The sequence below is a fragment of the Pantherophis guttatus genome, chromosome 1, assembly GCF_059756535.1.
Source record: "Pantherophis guttatus breed Tessera chromosome 1, ASM5975653v1, whole genome shotgun sequence".
In the NCBI taxonomy this organism is placed as follows: Eukaryota; Metazoa; Chordata; class Lepidosauria; order Squamata; family Colubridae; genus Pantherophis; species Pantherophis guttatus.
In genome coordinates this window covers 89,418,655-89,430,801 of record NC_142063.1, presented here as the reverse complement: position 1 = coordinate 89,430,801, position 12,147 = coordinate 89,418,655, and the positions used below count along the sequence as shown (strand labels likewise).

The window sequence follows — 12,147 nt, the reverse complement described above, 5'->3', positions numbered from 1 at the left end:
TTTTTTCCTTCCAGAGTGGCAGCCCAAAATTAAGATTCTTAGATATTTCAAATAAACAAAGGATTGTAGAATAAAATTCAAAGGTGCTAATGGATTTAGTGATTTCAACAAATTATATGTATGCAGTTTGTTTGTTTTTAAAGTTATAGATCACAAACATATAACTAGTCACTTTTTGAAACATAATGTACATTAAACAGGTTACAACTAATAAGATCTTTACAGAAATGAAGGAGGGGATTTGGAGAATAAAGTGTGTTTGAAATAATTTAGTTTGGCACAGGACCATTTCAAAGTTATATTCTTTGGTTCCCAAAGTATAAAGATAATTGCTTTTGCAAACTTAAAAGCTTTGTTCAGGCAGCTAAAGTTTTATGGAATAGCATGTGAAAAAAAAAAATCACCAATTTGCTTCTCACTGACATTCCATGCCATAGCTTTGAACTCTGTATGATTTGATGAGTTGGCACCAATTACCCTACTAAGGTCAAAATGGGAATAGTCCTTGGAAACTGACTCACATGGGGCATATAAATTAATGTACATATTAAAATACTCTTAACATAAATTAATTCTGAAATATCCTATGGGATATTTTTTTTAAAAAAACTATTCAAATTTTTAAAGCAATATAACATTTCAAGAAATGCAGAGGTGATAACTGGACAATATGAAGAAGTGAAAGTTGGTTCCTACAAAAGTGTTCATTTGTGGATGCAAATTAATTTGTTTCTGTGCATCTGGCTACATCTCATTTCATGATGAACAATGTCAAACAGTGAAACGGTTATTAAAGCAAATAGGACAATATAGACAACATTCAACCATTTAAAAAATGTCATGCTATATTAAGAATGTGATGCCATAGTGTATATGAAAGCAAGACTATCATTTCTGATTTTCTAGAGAAGCTCTTGAACAAAACAAGTGGTGAGAAGAATTATTATTATAGAAATGTATACTTACTGTTTTGCATTTTGTGGAACTAGAATTACTGTTTCTATCTATGAAATGCCCTAATCTTTAAAAGCTAAATTACATTATTCTTATCTTCCTTGTTATTAGGCATATTAAATTAAAAAGTACCTTCTTATGATTTTGACAAAACTTCAAGGACAATTGTAGTTACAAACAAATAAAAATGTGGTACATATGCAAGTTATACAGCTATATTCATGGAAATAATTACTTTCAGACGTACTTGCTCTTGTTACACACTCAGGTATATATTGAAAAAAAAATATGTACAGTTTTCAGCTTAATTACCAAAAGGATTTTAGCTTTGTATATTCAAAAATTAAAGATGTGCTATAAAAATATAGTGTTAATACACTATGTAGAAAGTAGGACAATTAAAAGTAATGAATAACCCAGAAACCCAGTAAGGTTAATTAGGTCATGTCAATTAGTGAAGGTAAAAGCAAATTAATTGTTAAATTAGGAGACAGAAGATTGTTTATTACTTAGAAACATCATTTAAATCATACAACCAGCAAGGAGGAGTTTGCCTTCAGGTTGAATGAGATACTCGTTTTAGCCCAAAACCTAGTATGTAGAACTGGGTATCTTTCAATCCTTAATGATTATTTCCTATGAAACCTTCATTTACCTCATATACAGTATACAGTATATTGTATATGTCATATACAGTATATTGTATATATCATATACAGTAAAAATGCTTTCTTGTATTCAGTCTTCAACACTGATTAAAATCATCATTATCAATATGTTCTACTGGCATTAAAAACACACATTGCAAATAATCTATATCAGTTGTGGGTGACTAACTTTAAATAACTAAAGATTAATTGTTTATGCAATTACACAAATAAAAATGTACAGTAAATAAATCACAGTAAGAAACACAAAACTGTGAATAGTTCAAGCAAACTTTGTGAAAGACACAGACAGAATAAAAAAAAAGACTTATTCTGATGCAACTGGGAGGGAGGAGAATTAGTTAACTCATTTGCTGCTTTGGAAAGCCACTCGCTGAAAAGACCTCAGTCTGTCTTTGCCACGTACCAAAACTGAGACTCCTAAATTGCACTTTCAAAAAATTACATTAAAAATATAATTCCAAAGCAAAGGCCCTGGATTAATCAATCAGTTTGGTCACCACAGTAAGAAATGGAATACACTTCTACTCATAAGTGAGTTTCACAATGGGCAGAACTTCCAAAGGATATAATTTGAAGTTTTAGACAACAACAATATGAAGCAAACAACTGACAATTGAGAAAATGTCATTGCATCCTAATGATAAATGCACACTACACTCTTACAAATTTATAAGGCACCAAATAAGTAATAAATAAGTAATAAGTAGATAAGTAATAAATTACTATTTATTACTCTTATTTTTATTTTACAGTGTATTTCTAACCATAAGCCTAGGATTAGGTGCCGTGCAAGGTGGAATAACAAAGTAAGTAAATCTAGGCCCTTTAGATTCAGTGTCACTCCCACAGGATAATTGCTATATCAGTGGACCATCACATATGATTGGAAGACATAAGAGGTTGGAAATAAGTCACAGTTGCAGAAAACTGATAACTCATGATGTAGATTTTATTCCAATGTTGTAAGACTGAAAATGATACAGCATAAGGGGTGGCCTTCTGAGTGGCTTTTTAGTTAAAGCAGACTGTAAATGAGAACCAGGTCCATTTATGTAGTAAAAGTCCTGCTGTGTGTTGCATCAAAATGAGTCTGAATCAATCATATGTAGGTATGACATAGGTATGCATAAGTGTCACAAGAACTAGTGATGGAGGAAAAAAATATTGTGAAGCACTCCAAAAATAAACCACATATATTACAGCATGCTTAGCATAGCTAAAAAGCAAACCCTTTTCTTGCTCAGTAGATTCCTTGAAGAAAAAGATGAAGGTTCATTGCCTCCATATCCTATAACCATTAAACAACATAGGACAGTCACACTTATTTGAAAATAGAGCATTGCATGTTTACAAAACAAGTGCACACAGAACCATTGATTGTCAGTTAAAAATGCCATTGTACTTTAAAAAGGAGCTTTGGGCAGTAGATAGCAACCACCCACACAATACTCAAATTCCTCAGTTTGCCAAAAGGAAAAAAAAAAGTTTGAACCATAAACAATAAGTGAAGTATAAGAAATCAAGCTCTTTTTCTTTGCTTTTGCTTTGTTTGCTTGCAATATTACAAGTGGGAGTTGTGTAGGCTGACCTGCAGCTCCCTGTTCCCTATGCCAACAGGATTAATGATGAACAGGGAAAGATAGGCATTTAAAACCAGACAACAAATGCTACAAGGTAAAACTCTTCTAAGTTTTAGATCTGCAATAAAATATATTCAATTCTGTTGTGTAACAAGTGCCACCGGCAATTGAAAAAAGTTAATGGAGTTTTACAGACTGTTCTCATCTTAACTCCCTCTTAATCCCATTGATTACAACACTTTTCTTGTCTAAAGCATCATTCCTTTGCCTTTGTCTTGGCGTCGGTGACTTTGAAATGCCAGTGACTTGGTTCTTTGTCGTGCCCTTCAGATATTCAGTAAAGAACTCTCATAATTTGTCACCAATTATGACAGCTGGACCTAATGGGACATGATTACATATCTAAATAGACTGAACATCACTTTTAATGTGTACATTTCATCTATCAAGGCATTTCAATCAGATCATAAATTTCTGAAGAATACATAAGCAGAAGACCTATCTATCGTAAGAACAAATGCTAGAGTAAATCCCATGCTGTGTAACATCCAAAATATACCCGGCATCAGTGGTTTGGAAATTATATATGTTTAGTGGATGCATTTTGATTTTCATTTATTTCAGTGCATTTACTGCACAGCGTATAGACAACTACAGCTACATTGATACAGTCTTCAGATTACTTTGAATAGGAACATATGGAATATATTCTACTGGGCAAATGTCAATGTAACACTGCCAGAGAAAAAGATAGGTGTCTCCCTGGAGTTAGTTTATGAAATAGAAAAAACAATTGAGGCAATTGCTCCCTACCCATTTGATTTTCTAAAGAAAGCTGCAATTTATGTGTGAAATAAACCTACAATTTTTCTCAGGTCTGCCATAGTGAAAGCTCAATGGCATGTTTTAACAAAGTGTTACACACAGAGGCAGACAACACATGGAGTTGGAGTCTAAAATTTGTAATTAGTTCCTTACTTCCAGGGGCATTTAGCACCTATTTTTCTGGATCTGTTTATTTGTTCATTCTTCCCAAGATATCTCTGGAACTCACTTCAACCTTGCCTCAAGGTGCAATTCAAATTAAAATCAAACCAAATCAAACCAAACCCTATATTTGCACATTCTGGAAAGAGGGAAGGAGAGGGAATGCTCCTAGTTCCTCTCTGATTCCCACCTAACAACAAACTTTCTTGTGTGACCTGATAGTAACCTCATTTACAAACCCAAGAATGCCTTTAAGAATAAGTTGGCCAGAAAAACAAACTTTTAATGCAAACAATATGCAAAGAAATAATTTGTAAAAGAAGCTCAGGGCCCTGATTATTTAAACAATTCTATAATCCGCAAAGAGATTATTTTAGTTGCATCTTTGGTCACAAAAGATCTTTTAAAGAAAGTAATTTGTCTAATTGAAAGGATATGTGGCCAAACAGATCACATTCCATAAAAGTAACAGGCTATGATCTGAACCAGTCATGCTGACTTAAGCAATTACAACAACTGCTTTTAATTTTTATGCATATGGCACATACTGTAGGACCTTTCATAATTTCCTACCCTGTCATGAGTTACATTCACTTCATTTGAGTAGAGTTATGTGTGTTGTAGCATGTGTTATGACAGGGAAAGCACAACATACTTTCTAAATTGGGTATGGCTAATATAAAGGCACAAAGATGTCAATTATAAGACAAAAGGGCCTTTTATACCTCTCTGTTCAGGCTTCACCTCAAATGTTGTATCAATGCACGTTAAGTGATCTCAGCCCTTTCTTTTCTCTCCCTGAAATAAGCAGAATTATTCATAATTACAATAAAACAAGCAAGAAGCCCATATTCAGAATCTATGATTTATCCCAAGAATGCAATTAAGAGGCCAAGACGAGCAACATTGAGATATAAATGTAAATCAGCCCAATGTCCTTTTTTATTAAATTTGGACAGCACCGTTATGGCCATATTTCTTGCATGAACTTCAGCTTCACAAGTATCTAATTGATGGAATGTGTGAATCTGCCCCTCTAATAATTAAGGCATACACTGAATATCACTCTCAGAAGAAGAAAAAAGGCAACAACAAATATTACAACATAATTGGCAGTTATTTCTGACTTGAGACATCTAGAACACTGAGATTCATTAAGTAGATCCAGATGCAATTAGTGGCTGGGATTGGAATCAGTCATCTACCATAAGAACTATACAAGTAGTCCAGGGGTGGGTTCTACTTACCTTTACTACCGGTTCACAGGGGGGCCGTGCACGCTCTTCTGCACATGCGCAGAAGCGTTTTGGTGACATTGGGGTTGGTGGGCGGAGCCTCCTGCCAGTTTTACTACCGGTTCTATAGAACCAGTGCGAACTAGGGGCAACTCACCACTGAGGTAGTCCTTGATTTACAACTACAATTGAGACCGCTATTTCCTTTGTTCTCGCAAGGTGGTTGTTAAAGGGACTTGTGCCTGATTCTACAATCTTTATTGCCATGATTACTGCAGTTGTGAAGTAAATCACATGGTTGTTAAGCAACTCTGGCTCCCTCTTCCAATGACCTTGTTTACTGGAAAATGGCTGTCAAAGTTGTAAACGATGATCACACAACACCAGGATGCTGCAACTAACTGTATTGTAAATGCATGCTGGCTACTAAGCACCCAAATTTTGATCATGTGACCATGAAGACTGCTGCAACAGTTTTCAGTGCGAGAACCAGTTGTAAGTCACTTTTTTTCTATGCTGTTCAGTTGCAACTATGAACACTCACTAGTCAAACAGATGTAAGTCGAGAACTAGTTGTATACAGTGTCGGACTTTTCCTTGCCTATTCTAGACTAAAAGCCATGTTGGCAAGGACTCTAGAATGAAGTGGTTTTGACAAGTAGATTTATTTAAAAAATAGTAGAAATGACATTCAATAAAGAAATCTGGAAACTGCCAAGTACAGAATGCAAGCCCTAGTTAAAATGAAGTAAAGTTCCATTTTTGAGCCTCTTTTTCCTTCCTGTGCAGTGCATACTTTGGAGAGGACAAATTGTGTTTTATTATATTAGATGACACCTTGGGCTGTTTTGTTTAGATCTAGCATAAACCTGCCTCTAACGGCAGAGGTTCCAGGCTCAATCTTTCCAATTCCCTGCATAAATATGTAGTCATTGAATCCATTAATACCATATCTTGCAAGTGGGAAACACTGACACAATGAGATAAATGATCAACATAATGGCAGCCCTAATGCCATAGCTTAATTATTGAAAGCAAGAGCCTCTTACAAATCTATGCAAAATCATTCAGAGATTTATCATTTAAGCCCTCCCTTTCTTCCATCCATTAGTTACTGTGGGACAAGGCTGTTGAAAAGGATTAGATTAATCAAGACAATGTGGGACATGAGCACAGAAAACAAGACAGGAACTAAAAGAGGAATTAAAACAAGCAGCTTCTATGCCCATTACCCATCTTCACACTTTTTTCATACCTCTTCATGAAAAGGCTAAGTTGCCTTGGCAACTGCCAGAGTGCTAAGAGCTATAAAGTCATGAAGTTTTTCATAAATCATCACAAACAACACGTTTTTAGTAACGTCACACCAGAACATATTTCACAGCATCACCGAATACTGTCTAGCATCATTTTTTTTAAAAAAAATTCCTCCAGCTTGTATTTGCACTGTAGATGGGAAATATATCTACTAAGCCATTTCTTCATTTAAATAAGCATCTGAAGGTGATCAAGTCATCCCTTTAATATACGTTTAGCATGAAGTAAGGTAAAACAGAAGCAAACATCTTATTAAATTGTTCAGTTGCCAGACAATTAAATACATTTGAGGAAATGATTTTAGTCAGGTTTCCATCACTCAGATGATAGCCAAGTAAATCGTTTTGTAAAATAATACACTGAAAATCTTTTCCTTTTTAGTTTTGCTCTTTGGAAGAACTAACTCAACTATGGAAGATTCACTTTAGGTTTCATTCTACTATTATAAATTGAATATGGATTATTATACAAAACCCCAAACAACTGGGACTTTCTGTTACATAATTTCCAGGTGGATAATTTAATCTGTCAGAGGATATCAAGTGGCCATTGATTTATTTAGTCCTCTGCTGAAAGGGTACTGAAAAATGGGGGGGGGGAACCCTTCATGTAATGAAATAGCTGATTGAAACTCAACTGATTTTGCTTTCTTATATGAATAGAATAGAATTCTTTATTGGCCAAGTGTGATTGGATACACAAGGAATTTGTCTTGGTGCATATGCTCTCGGAATAAATAAAAGAAAAGATATATTCATCAAGAATCATAAGGTACAACACTTAATGATAGTCATAGGGTACAAATAAGCAATCAAATCATATTAGGAAACAGTCAATATAAATCTTAAGGATACAAGCAACAAGGTTACAGTCATACAGTCATAAGTGGGAGGAAATGGGTGATAGGAACAATGAGAAGATTAATAGTAAAGCAGACTTACTAACTAGTTTGACAGTGTTGAAGGAATTATTTGTTTAGCAGAGTGATGGCGTTCAGGAAAAAGCTGTTCTTGTGTCTATTTGTTCTGGTGTGCAGTGCTCTAGAGCGTTGTTTTGAGGGTAGGAGTTGAAACAGTTTATGTCCAGGATGCAAGGGGTCTGTAAAGGGGTATCCATCCCTCAATTGTATTTTCTTCATAGTTTATGTGAGAAAAGCCAAATATACATGCAAAAATATAATTGTAATAAATTAAAAGCCAAATGTAGCATAAACATCCAAGAAAGTGTCATTTGATTAAAAAAAGATCAGGAGCTTTTTTAAAAAGGTGATTGATGTTGAAAGAGAAGTAAGACAGACATCAACAAGCAGGTGTGACAGGACACTTCAAGAGAAGGCACTTTGTCTGGGAGCTACCAAATTCACTTTATGGGAGAGACCGTAATCAACAAACAGGAGAAGAAAATTCTTCAAAGCACCTTTCATTTTCTGAAAAGTGAGGGAGGGAAAATCCAAATTAATTACCTTGGGGGGGGGAGGGGGAAAGTTCTCTAACAAAGATGACTTCAGATCTACAAAAGGAAATATTTCAAAGGGATCCAAATGACAGAAGATTTTTTTAAAAAAAGTTCACAAGTTCTAATGCTGTATCATAAGAATTATGCTTGTAGCAACCGTGATTGCTGTTATAGTATTCGCCACGTGCAGGAAATAAGTGAGGTGGGATAAGAAAGACGGTAGAACTGCGCTGTTGTGTTAAATGGGATTTCGTAAAAGTTATGATGACATCATAACTGCATTTTACTAATAAATTATAAAAAGGGCAAAGCTATTTTCTTCTGCATATCCAACTGATGTTCCATCTTAGGAACTTCAGAAGTTGATCACAGTGTTCAGGAATGTGGAGGACTTCAATTTGGCTATAGAATGGGATATGCAGATTGGCCCCACCTTTTCTTCCCTGACTTCCACAGACTTCCACAGATTTACTTTACTTTACTTTTTACTTTTATTAGACTTCTATACCGCCCTTCTCCCGAAGGACTCAGGGCGGTGTACAGCCATATTAAAAAACATAAAATTTACAAAAATTTAAAAACCATTAAAATCAAATATACAAAAATTTGGCCCACAAATTAAAAAACTTACATACACCCATTAAAATTCATATTCATGTTAGGCCAGCCCGGCTTGTTGAAACAAGTGGGTCTTCAGGGCGTGGTGAAAGGTGCACAGTGATTTAGCTGGCATTCAGAAAAGAAATAGTAATTCCTACTTGCTTGAAGATGCATACATTCTCCTGATAATGTGGTACCCTGTTTTATTAAGGAGCTGAACTCTATGGAGAGAGATACTCACACTAAAGCGATGTGAGCTCATTTCCCTTTCAGAAACCCAGCTGAAGGTATGGAATTCAGGAAGAATAAAGGGAAGAAATGTACTTACATCTCCATTTTCCACCTATGTATAAGCTCTATATATTTATATAAATAATTGCTTGAAAAGAGCTTATGTAAGATTTTTTAAAGCTGTATGCCACTGTTATCTGCTAGCAGCTGTTGAAGAACAGCCATTAAGATCTCTAACTTTTAAATGAAGAGCCTTTTGACTTTGCATTTTTAGTACACAAAATAAGTGTTTACGTATTGATTTACTATGCAAAAAAGTGCTCAGTTTCAGCCATCACTAATTTCAATAACAGTTTTATAGTTTTCATTATCCAATCTCTCCCATATCCCCATGGAAGAGAAATAGATACTGTATATACTTAATGCCATTTTGACAATATATTCTGAACACTATTGGCTATTTTATGTTATTTTTTGGTAACAGTCTTCCTAGAAAATATCTAAGGAATTAAATGTTATCCTTCCTGCAGAGATGACTGAGCTGATATATAACTGAAAGAACAGATGTTCACTCCCAAACAGCTTCTTTTCTCAAAACAATCAGGAGAAATGGTTCTCCTAGAATGGTTCTACAATAGGTTTGTTGATATTTTTAAAAAGGTTTTACTATAGTTGTCTGGGTATACCATCTGTGACCAATTCTTGTACCTATCTTCTGAAGTTGCTGGTACAGGGATTTGCATGCCAGCCCTAGTCACTGAGTAATCTGTAGGCTTAGTTTTTCTTGTACTGTAATCCCAGAAACTGATGGAAAGCAAGCAATAAAATAAACTACTTTGGACTATTATAATGCATAGCCTGTTGATACTTCTCTAAAGTCATATTGAAAGATGGTGTGCTAAAATGAAGGATGAGAGGAAGGGGATTCTGTAAAGTCATTAAAATGTTTATACAACATTATCATGGCCTGGTTAATATATTTATTTATTTTCCCAAAGGTGCTTTTTCAAGAGGCAACTGGACTTTCTGGTTTTTTTCTTTGAAGATGTTTTGCTTCTCATCCAAGAAGCTTCTGCAGCTCTTCATAAGCTGAAGAAGGTTCTTGGATGAGAAGTGAAACGTCTTCAAAGAAAAAAACCAGAAAGTCCAGTTGCCTCTTGAAAAAGCACCTTTGGGACAACCATGATCACTATGACTCTCCATAGATATTTATTTATTTGTGTAATTATTCATAGCTCTGCCACTTCTAGATGGTTGCAGTAGAGTAGAAAACCAGTCATTAGCAGAAGTGAAATTAAGACCACTTTTAAGAAAGTATTTTCAGTAACTACTTGAAAAATCATGTCTGTTAACCTTCTGAATATTTTAAATAGTGGATTATCTGATGTTAGTTACATAGGTACTAGTCATGGCAACTATTTGCAATCAAAACTAACAAAATTCAGTATTTAGAATGGTCAGAAGAAGCAATTAATTAGCTATTATGGGAAACAAGATATTAGACAGGATAGGTTTTTTCATGTGATCCAGGTAGGTTCTTCTTACAGGTTTTTTAAAAATTAAAATTAAGTGGATACAATAAATTAAAACTAACTACACAATCTCCTGAAGAGATATTTGAAGCTTCTAATGAAAGTAGTGAAAATAACTCTATTGAATTCTTCATCTTGCTAATGAAGCTTTCTGGGAACCTCAAAAATGTATCTGCTTTGTAATACTGTGGTTCAATCTAAAGATTGATGATTTTATTATTTCTAACTTCAGATTCAACTCTTTATAAGAATTTAACATGATTTGCCAATGTTCTAAACTACCCCAAAAAATTGTTTTGAAGGAAGGCTTATTCTTTTATAAACCTAAATTATCATTCTATGAGTTTAAGGTAAAAGTAAAGGTTCCTCTCGCACATATGTGCTAGTCGTTCCCGATTCTAGGGGGCGATGCTCATCTCCGTTTCAAAGCCCAAGAGCCACCGCTGTCTGAAGACATCTCCGTGGTCATGTGGCCGACATGACTAAATGCCAAAGGTGCATGGAACGCTGTTACCTTCCCTATTTTTCTACTTGTATTTTTCACATGCTTTCGAACTACTAGGTTGGCAGAAGCTGGGACAAGTAATGGGAGGTCACACCGTTACGCGGCACTAGGGATTCGAACCGCTGAACTGCCGACCTTTCAAACGACAAGCTCAGCATCTTAGCCACTGAGCCACCGCATCCCTTCTGTGAGTTTACATGGTTTTTTCTTATGAAGCAATAGGGCAAAATTTGCAATTTTATTAGCATATCGGTGTGTTTAAAAACAATTTAACAGAACTACAGCTATCAATAGATATATATTATGTAATCAACATGAGTAATGATGACAGCAAGGAACACAATGTTCTCACATACAAAAATGTAAGAAAAGGAAATTCAATACAAAAGACAAACAAATCAATTGCGACTCAGATATGAGTTACATATATTCAAAAACCTTTTGAGCGGTGGAATGATGATAGCCCAGTTGATTCACTAGGCTCATCTTCCATCACAACAGCTGAATTTCATCTCCAAACAATCATTTGGTTCTTTTCATCTTCTGCTGAAATGCAATTCTGAGACATAAAAGTTGTCCTAAATTTTGTATCAAAAGAGATCTGTTGTAAGAATGAAAAGGAGCACAAAACACTACAAAGATGAGAGTTTCACCTGAACCAGTGCCTTTGTGGTACAAATCTGATACAAGATAAGGCACAAGATATTGTCATTTGATTCCTTTTTTTTCTCTGAATGAAGTTGCTAGCGGTAAATCAATGTAAGGCAAGAGTATTTCCATCCTGTTATTTTAAAATGGTTATGGTTATATGCCATTTTTAAAATCACATGTTCAGTTGAATTCTAGATATGAATTCAAGGACACAAGCAACATCCATTTCTATCACCTGGAGATGTAAAAAGAATTGGATTTTTACATGTTATTTTTGAACCAATGAACAGATGACTTGATTCAATCCTTTATACTAATATAGTGATTTAAAGGTTTATGTATACAAATCAACAAGCCAGTTTTACATCTATTGAAAAAGTGACTTTAAAAAAGGAAATTTCCCCATGCCCTGAGGATATTGTACACAAT

At 34.8% G+C, this 12,147-nt stretch overlaps 1 protein-coding gene across 3 annotated transcripts in view; it reads right to left on the bottom strand.

The window, feature by feature from the left end:
* The window catches only part of GAS2 (growth arrest specific 2), a 125,892-nt gene that overhangs the window by 39,637 nt on the left and 74,108 nt on the right, over positions 1-12,147 (bottom strand). The window lies entirely within an intron of this gene.